The sequence below is a fragment of the Pistacia vera genome, unplaced genomic scaffold (assembly GCF_008641045.1).
Source record: "Pistacia vera cultivar Batoury unplaced genomic scaffold, PisVer_v2 Contig757, whole genome shotgun sequence".
Taxonomy (NCBI): domain Eukaryota; kingdom Viridiplantae; phylum Streptophyta; class Magnoliopsida; order Sapindales; family Anacardiaceae; genus Pistacia; species Pistacia vera.
In genome coordinates, this window is record NW_022196620.1 from 456,665 (window position 1) to 475,152 (window position 18,488).

General features: G+C 32.7%; 1 pseudogene; it reads right to left on the reverse strand.

The window, feature by feature from the left end:
- Positions 1 to 2,949: 2,949 nt before the first annotated feature.
- Positions 2,950 to 16,186, reverse strand: LOC116115955 (annotated as a pseudogene).
- Positions 16,187 to 18,488: the final 2,302 nt, after the last annotated feature.

Consider the following 18,488-nt stretch of genomic DNA (forward strand, 5'->3'; position numbering starts at 1 on the left):
ACACGCCACCTTAATTGAGTGGCACAAGAAGAAGAAAAATTGTACGACCCGTAAGAGTGTATGTGGATGAGGGTTGTACCAAGAAGAATTCCTATATGCACGCCACCTTAATTGAGTGGCCTAAGAAGAAAAAAAGAAAGAAGAATTCGTACGGTCCGCAAGAGTGCATGTAGATGAGGATTGTACTCACTCACACGGCCAAGGTTTCAAATCCATACATCAGCCGAGTCCGATCGGCAAAGAGTAAGAATAAGAAAGAATGAGAGTACGAAAAGAGTAAGAATAAGAAAGAACAAGAATAAGAAAGAATGAGAAAGAGTAAGAAAAGAAAGAATGAGAAAGCATAAGAATAAGAAAGAATGAGAAGGCTTGAACAAGCCAAGAAAAGAAAAGAAAAGAAAAACAAGAAAGAAAATAAAAGAATAGAAAGAAAAAGAAAAGAAGAGAAATAGAACAAGAAAATAGAAATAAGAAAGAAAAAGCATTTTATGCATTATTGCATATGCATTTTATTCATGCATATTGCCATGAATTTCATCATGGTTAGGAAGAATAGAAAGAATAAGAAAGAAAGAACAGAGAGAATTAGAAAGAAAGAAAAGAATAGTGAGAGTTAGAAACAAATAAAGAAAAGAGAAGGAATTAAGTAAGGAAAGAATCAAAGAAAGAGAAGAGTTAAAGGATTTACTTACTGAGCATTTTTATGTTCACCCCGTTGTTTTCCCATGTTTTTGCAGGAAATAGGTGAGCAGCGGTCGGAAGGATGTCGACAAGGGGAGAGGATTGACATTACTGTCCACCGTTACTAAGTTTTTGTACTTGTTATTTTGATATATGTAAAGAATTATATTTTATAAGTAAAGAAAAATTGGGCTCAACTAATTTTCATATGCTATTTATGTATGTCTTTATTGTATATGTTCTAAAGTATACTAGTAGAAAAGAAGTCATTACAAAGTCTTAAAGTGGTGAGAAAGTAATTAACCTAATTAATTTAACCTTAAAGACATTACTTTCACTCTATATTTAATTTTTAATTGTTAAAATTTCCAACAATATTAATAGTTAAATTCACTTTTTTCTTTCTTTGGAATAATGCATGGAAAGTTGTTGGATGCAACCCATACAAGAAGTTATAAGTGGAAATAATATATGAATGCATTGTTTCATTTCTGGTGTTTTTTTAATTGTTTTTCTGTTAACTTATTTTGGAAAAAAGAATTTTTTTTTTTATAAACCCGATAATATTACAACCTAGGAAGGGGAGCCCTTCCCCCAAAAGAGCCTTGGACAATTCTATAAAATAAAATTATATAGAATCAATGAAGTTGTTGGATTCAACCCATACAACAGGTTCTAAGTAGAGCCAATATATTATTATATGGTTGGATTTTTTGTCCTCTGTAATTTTTTTAGAGTTTACTAGTTACGAAAGAGGTGATTTAGTGGTATTGATATTTTTACAGATAAATCTAATGATATTTAAGTATAGTCCTCAGAAAATTTACATAAGTACATCTTAAGTTGTGATAGAGTATTGTTATTATGTAATTGCTCATCCATTAATGAAATTCCATTTTCATCCAATTGTGTAATACGTAACCATGTTCCAAGCAAGCAACAACCTTAAATAAAACTATAAAAGTTACCTTAACTTTGGGATAATTATTTTCATAAGCTTTGAATCCAATACACTTCAACACATTTTTTTTCCCAATATTATTTAGGTTCAAAATGAGGAATTACAATCAAACTGCAAATCAATGGATCCTAAAACACTTGTAATAATTTACCAGGAACATGTGAAGTGTCGTTGAGTTCACATAACTTCATATGGCTTTTCCTAGTGATTATAAAAGATTAGGGCAATCAATTAAGAAAATCACAACTAACAACAACTAGGCTAGCCAGTAATAACAAAATATACCTCATAGAGACATTTAGAGTTGCTTCATCTCATAACTATCACTATAACCAAATTAACCAATACCCAATGCATCCTTCATTTGTCTCAGCTGCAACACCATGAATAATTAACACCAAATACAAATTATACTCATGCGAACATCACATCAATTTCACCAAATATACCTCTCTCCAATAACCATTGCCGTGAGGCTCCATATCCACTATGAATAATTCTTATCAAATTTCTTGACAATTGACTCTACAAACCAGTTAACACATTGGAATAAATTGTGGGTAATATATGACTATTATATTGGGATAATTTCTTTCATAATTAGCATGCTAGAATATTTTCTTTATACACGAAGATCACCTTCTACCAATGGATGTAGAGATTCTTTAACTTTGGTATTATCATATACATAATATTATAAGTTGGTCACCCAAGCTTTAATCGAGTTTATGTTGAAATTAGATTCGTGGACTATATTTTTATTAGTCAGTAGAAAATTTAACACCCTGAAATTTGAAGTTTTAAATTTGATTTAGGAGGTGATCTTGATTGTTTTTTTTTTTTTTTTTTTTTTTTTTCTTCTGAAAGTGAATGAATTTAAAGTTTAAAAACATTTTAAGTGGATGTTTAATTAGTACTCTTGACCTGTTTAAAAAGACGAAATATGGTTGAGTGATCGGTTGCAGAAACATGGTGGATTGTAACAACCCAATTGCGTCCCACGGTACTAAGCTAAAGCTCAGTAATTGGGCTAAGCTTATATAACAGTTGGGCACCTTTCATTTCAAATCAAAGAATATACATAAAAGAATATTAATTTGTTATCTACCATTTCCAATAATGTCATGGAGAAGTCCTTAATTTCAATTTCCTAGTGAAGCTTTAGCCCCTGTGCTTGTTGAACAAGAAGTACTTCAAAATCTATTATGTATATTTTTTACTAGAGTTTATTGGTCTTAAATTTTTTTAAATTATGAATAACAATTGTGTTGAACTAACATGAAACTGGAATCTAAACTAAAAGCCAGTCAATGGAACAAGGCTTCAGTAGCACTTATTTCTAGAGTTTTATCCATTGTACGTAACCAGGTTGGGGAGATGTAATGGCTAGTATCTTCACATTCTTCATTTATATCATCACTAAGAAAGGTGGTCACATCATCAAAGGCCCATTCAGTCAAGTATCCAGGCTTAGAATTCACTGTACTCACTTCCATATCTCCACAAAGCGTAGCAATCACGCGGGACATTGATGGCCTTGAGGAGGGCAATGTCTGAGTACACAAAAATGCTACTCCTATCAGGCCTTTTACTTCTTCCTCACTAAATTCTGACAATTTTGAGTCCCCTAGCTCGAGTTGATGGTTGTTCTTGTATAGGTGCCAAGCCTGGGAATTAAGTAGGAAAGATAAATGTTGTGATATATGAGTGGTTGCATCAAGAGCAGAAGTAGAAATAAAAGCAAAAAGTGTGTGTGTGTGTATATATATATATATATATATAGATCAAATTTGACCTCATTTGGTTCTTTCGAATTTGTTTATCAAGTATTAGAAAATAGTAAAAGGAGAAAAAAATGATACTACAATGTCATTCATACCCAATCAAGAAGATACATCTTCTCTTCTTCCAAGCTTGAATCCGAGTTTGACCTCCCACTAACAACCTCTAGAATCACAATGCCAAAGGCAAACACATCAGTCTTCTTTGTAAGATATCCACGCATGGCATACTCGGTGCAACATATCCGCTACATCAATACAATAGAGGCAAAATTCATTTTAGTAATCTAATGAATGTAGAAACATAATATTTTAATAAATTTTAGGTGCTAATTAAAAGTCTTACATCGTCCCTACAACATGAGTGCTTATGTGAGTCTTCTTATCATCATAAAGTTTGGCCAAACCAAAATCTGACATTTTGGGGATGAGATTACCATCAAGCAGAATATTATTCGTTTTCACGTCTCTATGTATAATTCGAAGCCTCGATTCCTCATGAAGATAAGCTAGACCGCTTGCTACTCCTAAATAGATATGATAACGCGTTGACTAGTCAAGGTCCAAAGTTCATTTCCCTGCTTTGCAAAAATCACAAAAGTTTAAACTATTATTGACATCACAAATAATGCTAGGACTCCCAAGAAAAAAACTTAGTACTACATATATGCTATTCACATACCAAATAATGCTTTATCAAGATTGTTGTTTTCCATATATTCATAAACAAGGATTCGTTGTGCTCTTTCATAACAACATCTATGAAGTTTTACGGGGTTACGGTGCTGCACAGTAAATATAGTAGCAATTTCTACAACAAACTGGCTCTTTCCTTGGTGGGATGCTATAGATAATTGCTTCACAGCAATTACTCTTCCATCACCGAGTTTTCCCTATGGTGTAAAAAGTTCAACTTGAAATGGTGAGAAAAATCAGTTAATAATTTATCAATTTTATATGCTTATTATTGACCAAAAACCACATCCTGTCTTTATTTAATGAACTATAGAGAACAAAACTCAAAGATGGCCCAACTATTTATTGATATAAAGCCAAACAGATTGTGTTTTCAAGTTAATCTAGGACAAAAAGTAATGTAGAAATCTGTATTTGGTTATAGAAAAAACAGATAATCTTAAGGCACCAAATGTGCTCACCACTCATTTGGCACTTACTAGATCAATGACTTACCTTATAATCTGGTCCATATCCTCCCTGTCCAAGCTTATTTGCATAACTGAAGCCTTCTGTAGCAGTCTTTAGTTCCACATAACTAAAAGTGCATGGTCTAACATCCATGTCGACAAGCTCTAAAAATTCAACAACAAAAGTAGCTTACTATCAGGAACTTGTATGTCTAATCAAATACTTTAGCAGGGTTAATTGTCAAGTCAAACATGTGAAATGCTAGAAATAACAAATGCAATTGTCTAATCGTGGCATTGTAACACAATTTTGTGCCTGCAGGGTAAGCAATTTGGTGCAAAACTAAAATGACCAAGAGTTCCATATATTTCAAAAAGATGGCATAGTTATGTTCCTTTTAATTAACCTAGAATCCAAGTTCTTATCTTGTAATGCGCTTAAGAACTTACTAATGGAACTCTACTTTATTAATTAAACAAGCAGTAGTAAAATACATTGTTCTTTTTTATGTACAATAGCTTTCTTGTACATGAGCCAGAGTTCACTTGATAAGTTATGTAACTCACCTTCTTATTCAAACATTTTAAAAGGATTAAGTCAGCATATGGCAGAGATGCTAACCTAAATAAAAGACTAGAACCAGATGCAGTCTAACAACATTATTTCCATAGCTAGTATATGATAGATAAGACGTCAATGATAGCGAAGATCTTTTGATTTACTGTCATCAACAGTCTGTGGCCTTTTTCTTCTTCAGAGAACAAAGAAAATTGCTAGTAATAGAAATACATCCCCAAGAACAACAACAACAACAACAACAATCCCCACAATTAGGCATGTTCCCTTCTTTTGACTTGGAGGTTTGAAATCTATGTCAAATCATAGCATTTAACTTAATATCTTTATAATGCAACCAAATCAACCGAAAGGGGAAGAAGGAAAAAATGAAGTTTCTATTTCATTTACCTTTGGTAGCACTGATAGCCGATATAGAAGGTCCATATGTACCATCGTCAGGAATACAACAAGTCCCTTTCCAGCCCAAAAGAAGTGGATTTCCATATAGTTTTCAGATACTTGAGCCAGATATTCTCTTTGAATTGCTCTTCTAAGGACTCCACCCACTACCTTTGTTATGTCAAAGTCTTTTTCAACAAGATTTCCTTGGAATAAATATATTAAATGTTGAGATAAAAACCAATAACAGTTGAAAGGAAAGATATTGGGAAACATATTACATTTAAGGTCATTCATCATGTTTTAACCTCAACATAAACCTATGTGATGTATAAGTGAGGCGAATTTGGCTAAAATAATCTGAATATGTAATACATACCTAAAAATATATATCAAAAACATGCCTCCCAAAACTTTTCCGTCGAGTATCATTGAAATTAGCTAATTCTGCAAACTGGAGAGCCACTGTGTACATTCCATTTTAAAGGCCTAAACTGTAGTATCTTAAAGATGAAGTAGCAATTCGAGCTCTTTGGAAAAGTCTCGACTCTTGAGTATTTGTGACTATAGACATAGAATTAATGTTAGACTATAGATGATTGCTCCCAATAAAGTATCCAACATTACTAACTCCCCATCTATCTATGGCAGTCAAATAGTATGTAGCCGAACCAAGAGGCTCATTGTCACCTTCATACACAATATCCTGAGATGTAATTGTTGGACCGGCACACTTAATTGCAAAGCTCAAATCTGCATACCAATGTAGCCTCTTTATCAAGGTAAAACATTAAGAATATATATCATGTATGTCTAAAAGTTTGATTTATAATATCTAACCACTTATTATTTTACTTGTATTTAATTAGTTGTGATTTTATATTTTATATTAATCATTTTCCTTTTTCAATAATAAGAAAAAAAAGTATTAGAAGGGTGTATTAATAAATAATATATCTTTGTTATGAGTGAATTAAAAATTTGAGTGAGGGTGACTAAGGAAATAATGAAGATAGATAATATATAGGAAGGATTTAATTGCAAAGAAAAATGGAAAATCTCGGTATCTTATATCTTAGCCAAATAGAAAGGAAAAGAAAAGAAGATAAGCTTTCTCTCGTTCTTACAAAGAGTTAGCTATGAGTGAGAAGAAAATAAGAAAAAGAAGAGAATGATAAGGAAAGAAAAAGAGAAATAGTAGAAAATTGGGTTGGGTTAAAATAGAGTCACACAAGAATTTATTAGAGTTGGACAATATTTAATTTGTTGGATTTAGGATTGACAATTGATATCAAAGTCAATTCACAACTCAACAATTTAGTGTGACAACCTCATGAGGATGTGAGGTCCATAAGGTGGAGAGTTTATTATATCCCATATTGCTAGCAACTAAGTTTAGGATTCAATTTATAAAGCTTAGGTCCATATAACTATGTAGGTGCATTTTTGGTGTTTGACAGTTGTGAGAAACCCGAAAGCAAACCCATGTAAGCCTACATCCAAATGATTAAATCCAAAAGATAATATCTACTTAATTAGACCCTATTCAAAGCAATGAGCGTAGATATATTATGAAAATATATAATCCTTTGAAGTTGGATGAATTGATGTATTTAATAAATATTGGTATGGATGGAGATCACATGGTTGTCACTTATGTTGTGGCTTGATGAATGGCTATTAGAAGTGTTTTTAACAGAATATTTAAATCTGGGATGGGTGTTAAAATAAGCATTACTCTACTGAAATTTTAACCCTAAACTCTCAAAACCACGAAATAGAGAAGTTGTACTTACAAATTGGAGAACCTCGATTGCATGGAAAATTGCGTTGGAGACAGTTCGGGCCATGTGGCAAAGCATTGAAGGAAGAGGAGGAAGGAATATCGAAGTTATCCTAGAGAACTAGAACTAACCACTAAAGCACCCATTTCTATAAGTTGTCCCTTATTATTAATTTTCAATATTGTTATAGAGAGTCTCAAGCATTTTAACAAAACACAGAAGAAGAGAATTACTTGCTGTAATTAGAACTTTCTAGGTTGAAGTTGTTGCCCACTAAGCTATTGCACATTGCACCAATAACATTCTGAATGTTAGTTCCATCATTGTGTAAATGCTATACTGGAAAGTGGAAAGTAAAAAATTATCTAAGAAAATGTGAAATGTATAGTAAAGAATAAAGATGTTAAATAAATTATATGTTTAAAAAAATTAAGGACGTATAGTTGTAAATTTTGTTCTCCATGAAGGAAGGTTGCCGGATAGATTATTGTAAGATACATCTATGCCAACATCAAGTGAGGAGAATGTTAACTACGTAATGCAGCTGCTTGCCAATTTTCTATTATTAAAATTCAGGTATTATTAAAATCACATTGATTTTTTATTTATTAATTTATTTTTATTTTTATTTTTTTAAAGCTTTTGAAACCATTTAAAACCTCAACTTCCCAATTTTCTACCCAGGAACCCCACCAGTCTTAATTAATTCACATTAATCCAGGAGAAGCTATGCACTTGAAAGTCTAGATTAAGAACGCAAGTTTAGCTTTTCGCTAGGGTGACTTTGGCTACAAACTAGGCTTCCTGGAAAAACTGGATTTGTAACTATACCTTTTCGGTTGGTACAATAAGTTGAGCATTCTATTTTGGGAATGTTGTAATGAGTTTGATACAAATATGTCAAAATACTTACATATTGAGAAGATTTGGACTTCTCTTCAGGGAGGGTACCATTTAACGTATTATTTCCAAGAAACCTGAGTACAAAACCAGCAATTCATGTTTCACTATAATGAGTAAACTATGGGAAGTAAAAGCCACAAAAAATCAGAAATAGTAGATTACAGGTAAGTCAATGAACTCAAACGGAAAAGTGAGATAGAAATCTGTCCACTTATATTGTTGAAACTCAGAAGAAAAAATATTAGAATTTACAATTATAAGATGAAGAAACTTGCTAAAAACCAAAAAGTAATGGAGGTAAAAATAAAATTAAAAAAGAAAAAAAGAGAAAGGGAAAAAATAATTTACAAATGCTGCAAACTTTGGTTGTCACTAATGAGAGACGGAATTGAATAAGAAATTTTGTTATTCCTTAGTACTCTACAGTAAATGGAACCAACAGTCTTGAACAAAGAAAGAAGAGGAAGAAAAACACAAAAGGCATATATGAGGTAATTCAGCACATGATATTACAACTTTGACAATGTTGCCTTACAAGGTCTTTACAGATTTCAAATTCCTTATAAATGCCAACGACGATGAGCTCCCATTTGATATATCGCTTATTCTCCTACATTTATATTTTTCATGGGATTAAGATTGTTAGAATTGATTATTGCAATAGTAAAACAAGATCAATGAAATATTGCAATAGAATTGATTATGGCTATAGTAAAACAAGATCAATAAACACTCACAAATCTGTCAGATTTGTCGGCTTGGAAAAGGATGACGGTATTGGCCCTTCAAAAGAGTTTCCTTGAAACCTCCTACAATAAAATGTATGACCAGTAAAAAAACTGAAACTCCCAGCTAAAAAGCTTTAACCTAAAACAACTAAAGAGTGATTTAGCAAAAAATAGAAAGAAAGAAAGAAAAAAAAAAAAAACAATTAGAATAGTTTTCTCACAATTCTTTCAGATGTGGCCAGTTTCCTATAAAGTCAGGGATCCTTCCTGTAAGTTCAATGTCAAAAGCCCGCCTGAGCACAATAGAAAGAGTTTATTTAAGATCTGATGCAAGCCAGTTTTCATTAGCAGTGGATTTACACACATTTTTCCCTTTAAGGAAAAAATTCTTTTGGGGAATTTAAGATTCGAAAATTTCCAATGAGAAAATTAATATAATCAAGAGGTCCTGATAGTAACTCTAGGTTCTTTAGACTAGCAAAACTTGATGGAATCTCACCACTTACTCTAGATTTGTCGATATATCTGCCAAGGCAAATAATATTTATAAATTCCATCATGATTCAGTATCTTTACAATTAAAGCCATCACCAAGTAAACAAATTACGTGACACATGATAGTATAATCTTGTGTGAAGTAACTAGAATTTGGTTCATGTTAAAGCTAAGACTAAAGCCAGCTGGGGTTTTCACCTTTTGCATCCTTGTACATAACATTATAGAGTAGGATATGCTCAATATAAGCAAAATGTTGCATTGAAAATGAAACCGAAAAGTCTATAAAAACTTACAATGTCTTTAATTTCATCAAATTACCGAGCTCAGATGGCAGAGGACCAGAGAAGTTGCTTGTTCCATTACTTCTACATCCCCAAGAATTTAGCTCTTCAGTTATATAATTGTAATGCAATAACAAAAAAAAGATTTCGTATTGTAAATTATCAGCAGTTATATAGTTAAGAAGGGGACAGAGTTTGAGTTTACACGTATTCTAATTCAGAAAGCATCCCAAGCTCTTTTGGAAGCTTCCCAGATAATCTATTAATGCCAAAGCCCTGGATCAAAGTGAGAACTAATTGGCATAATAAAAAAAGGAGAATAGTATGAGTTCCAAAATTAAAATTTTATTTAAGCTGCTTATAGGGATTTTAATGCAGTTAGATTGCCAACAGATGGATCAGAGAAAGTGAACCTGACAAGCGGTTTACATTCACGTTCCTATTGAAAACAGAAGAAACAGGTAAGATTAATATTTAAGAACACAAAGCTCAAATCATTTTATGATGTTGATACAGTATGGTGTCAAGAGACTTAACATAATTCAATAAAAAGCAAAATATTTTAATAACCACTCACCCTCATCTAATGATCTAAAATGATATTCAATTGAAATAAGCATATATGAACTATAAAAAACCATACAGGAAGGTGAGGAATTTCAAACTCCATAGTTCATCTGGGATCAAACCATCAACGTGCAGTCCGGAAGTCCTCCTGTAATATAAGAAATTGTAAAAGTAAGCTAGCAGCCATAAAATTAAAGAAAGGTCCTTTTGTGTACACTAAATAAAGAAACATGTAATTCCGAAAATATCGAGTTCGCAAATTTGATCTTTTTCCGGTAACTTACATCTCGACAATGTGGCAAAGAGTGCTGTTTTTGTAAGAACAAAACAATCACATTTGATGAAAGGGTTGTGACCAATGGCAGTAATGCCAACCAAAGAGTTAATGGGTATAGAATCTTTGACAATTAATGGCGTTACATAGAATGATCATGGCCCCTTTAACCTTGCTTATATTAATTATATATAAATTCTTTCTCATGGAGCAGATAAATGAGACCAAAAAAAAAAAAAAAAAGAGTCAAGAGATCATAATTATAGATATAGAATCTTTGACAATTAAGGATTTGATTAACATTTTGATATATGATATTAAATAATATAATTACCCAACTCTAATGGTAGGATTTAAATATCTTTTGTTTATTAACTAATAATTAATACTGATGGAGAATAAATTTTAAATATAAAAATAAATTTAATTAAATTAAATTTAAAACTTAAAAAAGTATAAAAAACCTTAGAAAACTTTAAGAAATGTCAAAATTATAGAAAAAGTAAAAACCTTTTTAATAAAATAAAAAAACGTAAAAAAAAAAAAAAAAAAAAAAAGTCATTCTGACTTTGAATTTAGAAATCTCGTGAAGAATTTCTTAATTTGCATTACGGAGAGGGAGACATTCAGTGGTGGAGTGATTAGCATTCTAGTTTAATGGGGATATAAAAATAACATAATCTTTAAATATGTTAATTTGTAAAGTGCATTTTTAGTACAAGAAGCTATTAGTCTTAATTGACAATATATGCAAGTAAAAGAAAAAAAAAAGCAAAAATAGAGTTAAACCTCAATAAATTAATATCTTTGAGACTATGAAAATTTATTAATTAATCGATATATTATTTAATCATATAAATTAATAAATTATTACTTTATCAAGGCATTCTTTATTTTCTTTTTCCAAAACATTAAACTTAATGAATGTACATATTGTGTATAGCTAATATGGTATAGGGAATATCTGTTGGAAATAATATCATCAATCTAACTTATAGCTAGGAGTTAATGTGGTACAGGGAATAACTCATAGTCAATGTGGTATATGGAATAATTTAAAGGTCTCCTAATTGAGTCGTGTATATATATAATTTTGATGTATAAGGAGATTATTAATTTATATATCAAGAGGTATAGATGCATTTTTTTTTAAATGTATTATCTTATAAATTTAACAAATTATTAATTTAAAACATTGGTCCCAAGTTGGGACCTGTAAAAAATATTATTTAATTGAGCTTATTAATTTATCGAATATTAATTTATTGAGGTTTAAGTGTAATTATATTTTTAAGTTTTTTGAGTTTTGACTGAAACATACATTTTTATTTATTTATTTTGGTGAAACTAAAAAAAATGTTGAGAATTCAATTTAAGGTCTTAACCTAAAACTTCTCTTTTGCAAATTAGACAGGGAAACATAAAATTAGATTAAAGTTACACCTATAAAATCCTAAAAGAATTAATATAAATAACATAAACTTGGAAATCTTAACTCTTTTACCCTATATTTTTATACCAAAAAAAAAAAATAATAATAATAATAATAATAATAATTGAAAAAAGACTGAACTCAGACTAGTATATAAGTTTGTTTCATATATATTTTGGGTAAATCAAATCCAATATAGAAGAAAAAGAGGTTAATTTTAGATTATTACCAGTGAAATACTGAGAGCTATAAGTGAAATATAATGAGAGTGAAAGTTTTGATATTTTAAATTAGGATAAAAGAACCATGCTGGCATGCATGCATAATATATATTAAAAAAAAAAAAAAAAAAAAAAATGACACAAATATAAGAGTCTAAAACCTTTAGCTCTAAAGCCCGTTATCAAGTGTCTGAAGGTTTAAACATGGATATTCCATGAAAACTCATGCATTTCATATGTATCTAATAAAATACAAGAAATTAGGCTTACTTGGGCGGAATTTTCAAACTTCAGAGTCTTCAGAGTACGTTTTTTTCACCACTTTGTAATATTTTGTGTTACTTTTAACCTGTGTTCTTATATGCTTTTAGAAGGTGTGTGGGCTAAAATGAGAACCTTGCAAGATAAGCCCATCGCCATATTGATCGGCTATCTCTATTGTGATGTTCGGTTTGGCACCAACTACGATACGTGTGCAACGTTGATTGATCAAAAAGCACACGTGAAAATGAATATAAAAAGCGAAATAAATGTTATAGAGTTTTTAAAGTGATTCGGATGCTCAGGTAGCAAGTCCTACGTCCACTGCTTTGTATTGATATTGATAGTGTGGGTCAGGTCGCGACAGCGGACTGACTTACAAAAGGTTGGGAAATAGATACAAAAGCATGAGAGAAAGTTTGTGTAAAATTGTCGAATCCCCTTAATGAAGGGGTCTTCCTCTTCTTATACCCAGTTATATGTCCGTAATCATCACTAAATCCTTGAGTTGGTGTGATTGTCAGGACCTAATCTGATTTTACGTCCCATTACCCATTTTCCAAGCCGATTTCACGCGATTTGGAGCAGGCTAGCGGACACGTGGGAGCACCAGGGCGTTTGGCAGGCCTGACGTGCGCTTACTGTTCTGACGAGAGTAGGCCACGTTTCGTCACGCAACTCCACGTCAGCCTTTGATTTCTTAGTCATAACATCTGTGTAGGCCAGTTATCATAGTTTCCTCCCAACATAACTTTTGAGACCATCTTTGGAGACCTAGTATCCCTTTTGGTATTAGAGCGAGACTGAGTTTTCAGATTCCAGCTCCTCATAGTACCCCGTATACCTATGAATAATTGTAGGTAAGCTCTCGTACTCCATTATATTGGCTGGAAACCAACTAGATGCAAGCCTGTCTCTGAGGCACAAATAAAACTATTCACAGAGCCCACATACCTTTGTGTATGTACAGTTGTTTCCGTTGGTAAAACAATACACCTGACTGATATGATAGTATAAAGCACAGCTATGCCCAAATCACAGCAAGGTACTCTTAACTTAGTTTTGTTTTTACAAGTTTAATGGTCTCGATCTATTCTTGCTCATATCGGTTGGATTACACATTGAAGTGGTTGAATTTTCAACTTATGGAATCCTCTACTACTTTGGCTATGTTTAATGCTCCTGTCAGTACTGAATCTCCAAGATCCTCTATTGTTCTAAACCAGATAGTCTTTATGAAATCACTTATATCCTAGAAAACCAAAAAAATTCGGGATACCATTCCCCCCATTGTAAATCCATACACTGCCTTCACCGAACCTGTCACTTCCCTATCCCGAACCTTTAAAACTCTTATCAAGCCATCAAGAAAACCTGTTAAAGAATATGTGCAGACCACTTGTTTTAGTAAGTGTCAAATTCCTACTACTGCCCAAAAACAATAAGTTACTCTAGAAATCCATCTAGCATCCATATCTAAATGGATTCGCGAAGGATATTCTCACATGCACTTTAGTGCTATCAGACTTGTCATTTCCTATCGTGATCGAAAAGGTCTCCTAGTCTCTGTCTAAATTGTTTTTCTTTTTTTATATCAAATTTGTCCATTATTAATATGCTTGCAAATGTACAACGTAGACATCCTTGAATGCTGGAATAGTCATCACGAAACTGTTTAATTTATTAACAAAACAAATAATTTCCTAATGTGTTTGTATATTTTAAAAATATTGAAAGAATAGACCCCCTATAAGTATCAAAATTTACAAGCTGCCCCACAAACATCAGGAAAAAACCATATTACACCCCCCCGGTCGTTAGTTCAATTATAGATCATAGCCTCATAGGCACTGAATTGAACCCAGGCAGTATTGCGGCCATAGTACCTCAAAGCAGCAGTAAATTTGCAAGCCGTCATTCTGTCTTGTATTAATTACAATCCTATTGCAATTTTAGTAGATTACGTATTTCCCTTGTTTAATTCCTAGCTACTGGTGCTACGGATTCATGTAATTATAAAATCATATCGTTGGCCTAACTTTCTCTAAGGTAATAATTTATGAAAATTTTTATGCTATATCTCTTGATTATTATTCATCAAACCCACTCATGTATAATACCAGATTTTCAAAATTCATTCTCCATCAGTATTAATTATTAGTTAATAAACAAAAGATTTAATCCTACCTTAGAGATGAGTAATTATATTTCAATATCATATATCAAAATTCTAATCAAATCCTTAATTGTCAAAGATTATGTATATGTAATTCTGATTTCCTGACTCTTTTTTATTTTTTTGGTCTCATTTATCTGCTCCACGAGAAAGAATTTATATATAATTTAATATAAGCAAGGTTAAAGAGGTCATGATCATTTTATCTAACGCTCTTAATTTTCAAATATTCTATATCAGTATTTCTAATCTCTTATGCTCTTTGTTCTGTCTCCAGTCTCATTTATCTCCTTCTAGAGAAAGAATAATATTTATTCGGTACATTTTGTTTTTTAACTAAAAGTATAGGCTTGGAATTCAAAAAACTAAGATGTGTACACCCCAAGAATATATATATCCTCTAGATAAAAGTTATTTACCATACAGTATCCTCTTCTTGGTAAAAATTACCATAAAACTTCTAAAAAATTGTAGTATGATCACGTTTAAGTGAATAAAACATTAAGTAAAACTGGAAATGACAGAAAATAAAATTACAAAGAACTGAATTCCATTAATTAAACAGTAAATTACATTGATAAAATCCATTCAAAAGCCAAAGGGGTTGGAATTCTACTTTATCATTACGAGAAACAACAATCTTTTTGGTACCATTATGACATAGAATGTCTGACGGATGAATTCATAGAGCGGATAGAACGTTAAAAATCCATACGTAAAGTCTAAAGGGCTTAAATGAGCATGTCCTATTCAAACAGCCATAACTTTTTATCTGGAAAGAGTTACGGGGCCTGTAAGATACCGTTGGAAACCTTATTTCGAGCCCGTCAAGTGACAACCTGCTTTATCCGATTAGAGGTCATTTTTGGAGTCAAAATCCACTGTTTTAGAGTGAGTCGGGGCTATTTTACTTATTTGCCTATTTTTTTCTATTTTATTTCAGATTTTATTGTCTTAATTATTTAGTTTTTGTTCCCTTTTGTTATTAGGAGTCTTATTAGGGTTGATTATCACCTATATAAACTTATTTTTTGTTTTTGAGATCATTCAATGAATTATTCAGATTTTTCTTCAGGTTTCATAGTTTAAGTTTCTGAATTGAGACTTATTTATTAGTTCTAAAGGTGTAATCGAGTGCTACCTTGTATATTTATGCTAACTCGCTGCGTCACATTAGCTTGTTGAACGATTTTAACTCTGACGTTTCGAAGATGGCACCCGCCACGACAATTTTCTTTGGTGTTTCTGCTTGCGAACCCACATGAAGAAGTTCTGGCCTTATGATCAGCTGTTGGTTGGGGCTGGGACTGAATGGATTTCGCTTCTTCGCTTGTAGGCCTTGATGATTTAGAACATTTAGAAGAACCTGAAGCCGGGTGCCGCGATTTAGGAGGGCGTTTCTTGGAACGCAAGCTACTATCGTAAGATTGTCTTTTTTGGGGAACTATCAAAACTTGGAATGCAGATTGTATAACTTTGAAAGCCTCCTCTGCGGCAACAGAATGATTCTTGTCTGGGTGTAACATAAGAGCCATTCTCCTGTATTGTTTCTTGATCATGCTTGAATCTACTCCGATATCACTCAACGAAAGAATCTCATACCAGGTGCTGTTCTATTGGCAGCCACTTCGTGCACTTTGTAAGCCGTGAAGTAGTCATCGATGTTGGGCAATTACGGATTAAACTCTTTGGCTGCTGTGAGAGACCTGATCGTCATATATATGTTATTGAGTTTGAAAAACTCTTCCGCCACATCTCTGGCTTTTACAGCCGCTAACTTGAAAAAATGGCTAAGCATTCTGACTTTGAGAAAGAGGGATTGTGATTGTCTTTGATAAACTGGAAGTGTTTGTTTTCGTGGAGAGATGGTTTGGAAATAGATTTTAGAGAGAACAAATGAGAGTATGTTTGATAAAATTTCAAGTATGGTGTTTTCGGAGAGGAGGATCAATTGAAGAGACAACAAGTGAGAGTGTCCCTCATAAATTTAACTACTGGTTTTCTTGGATAATAAGTTTTACGAACTCCTTAATGGAATAGGAAAGGAAACTAAGTAGTTGGTTTGCATTAGGAAACAAGTAGTTGTTTTGCAAGCGAATTTGGAAGAACATTGTAAGTTTTACGAACTCCTTAATGGAATAGGAAAATAAGTAGTTTGACATGGAGACTAAACAAAGATATCCTAAGGATAAATATATCCATCTTTATATGGTTAAACCATTTATATCCAACTGGATGAAAAGATCATTTATTAGAGTTCAAAAATAACTAAATAACGAATTGGGGAAGTTTGGATAAAAAAGAAAAACTCTACATGCGATTTCTTTAAAAGAAATACTTACATGGTAAAGAAACAATTAAACTTAAACTAGGTTGCTTCAAAATGCTTTTAGAAAGTGGGCAGGTAGAGGTTTTTGGGTCTAAAATGTGTGGTCCAGGCTTCGGTGGAGTTCTACCTTGCTGATGCTTCTTTTTGTCTGTGCTGGCTCGCTGCTTGTGAGAGACGCCGCTGGGTTTAAGCTGAACCTTAAGTGCAAAAGCAGTGTCTTTTTCTGGCCACTCTTTTGTGGTGGTGCTCTGTCCTCTTGCTGGTGGTGGTGTGGAGTTTAGATTTTCAGTATACTACTGCTAATGTGTTTCCTTTTGCTGAAGAGCTGCTGCTGCTTTTTCTGTCTGGTGGATGTCCCCTTGCCGGCTGGTTATCTGGTGGAGTCTGGACTGCTATGTTGATTGTAGTTTTGCTGGCTGAGGCATGGCAGTCTTGCTTTGCTGGTGTGGTGATGCTGGTTCCTTTTGGCTTGCTGCTCTTTTTGGTAGCTGGTGCGGTGATGGTACTACTGATTTTTTGCTGTTGTACCGATCCAGATGACCTTTTTGAGCCTTTGAGGGATTTGTTTAAGTATCCTCAGCCTTTTGTTTTCCTGGGGATGATGAAGTTGTGTAAAGGATTGTTTTCCTGGTTTTTTTTTTTTTTTTTCGTTTCCTTTTGTTAGCTGTTCCCTTGTTCTTTTCGACGGTAGCTTGGCTTAGGAGTTTCCCCGTTTTTAGATGTTTATTCATTATTCTTTATAAAATAACCTTTACCTAAAAACATGCTTTTAGAAAAGTTAGCGCGTTCGTGAACCCACTGTTTAATGCAACAAATACTTAATTGGTAGAATATTTACTTCCTTCCTGCTTCAAATAGTGAGCACAGCTACGAAATTGCACAAAAGACGATGCATAGAGAGACGGCCCACTTCTATTTAAAGATACTACCTAAAAACTATCCAGCAAAAGATGAGCCAAGTAAACAATAATTAATTGTTTTGAATTTAATTTTATAAAACAATCACTACAACATTACAAAATGTTTGTCTGAATTAGGCAATTCCACACGTATGACTTCTCTTTCCCCATTGTAACCTTGCAAAGCCAAAAAAATATTCTTCGTGTATAGAAAATCATACCGCACCCGATGTTGAAAACTTAATCAGAAAAAGAAAAGAGAGAGAGAGAGAGAAGAGGAGAGAGAGAAGTCTATAAAGTTCATAGGGCATTACAAATTTACAATATGCAGATCAACCTAAAGTGTATTATAAAAGAAGATAATGAACACTAATAAGAAAATACATATATATAGAAAAGAAATAATTTCGTAAGTTAATGTTGTGATGTGGCACTTGATACTCACACGTGGAAGTCATTATTTACTGGGTGGTCAATGTAAATTGTTGAGGCTTAGGGGCATTTCAGTCTTCTGGCATCTTCAATTGACCTAATCTGTTTTAGGTTGTGCGCAACTCAGTTCTTCCCATTTCTCTCTTGGTTAACAAGAGAGAAAATGGTTAGGATGCT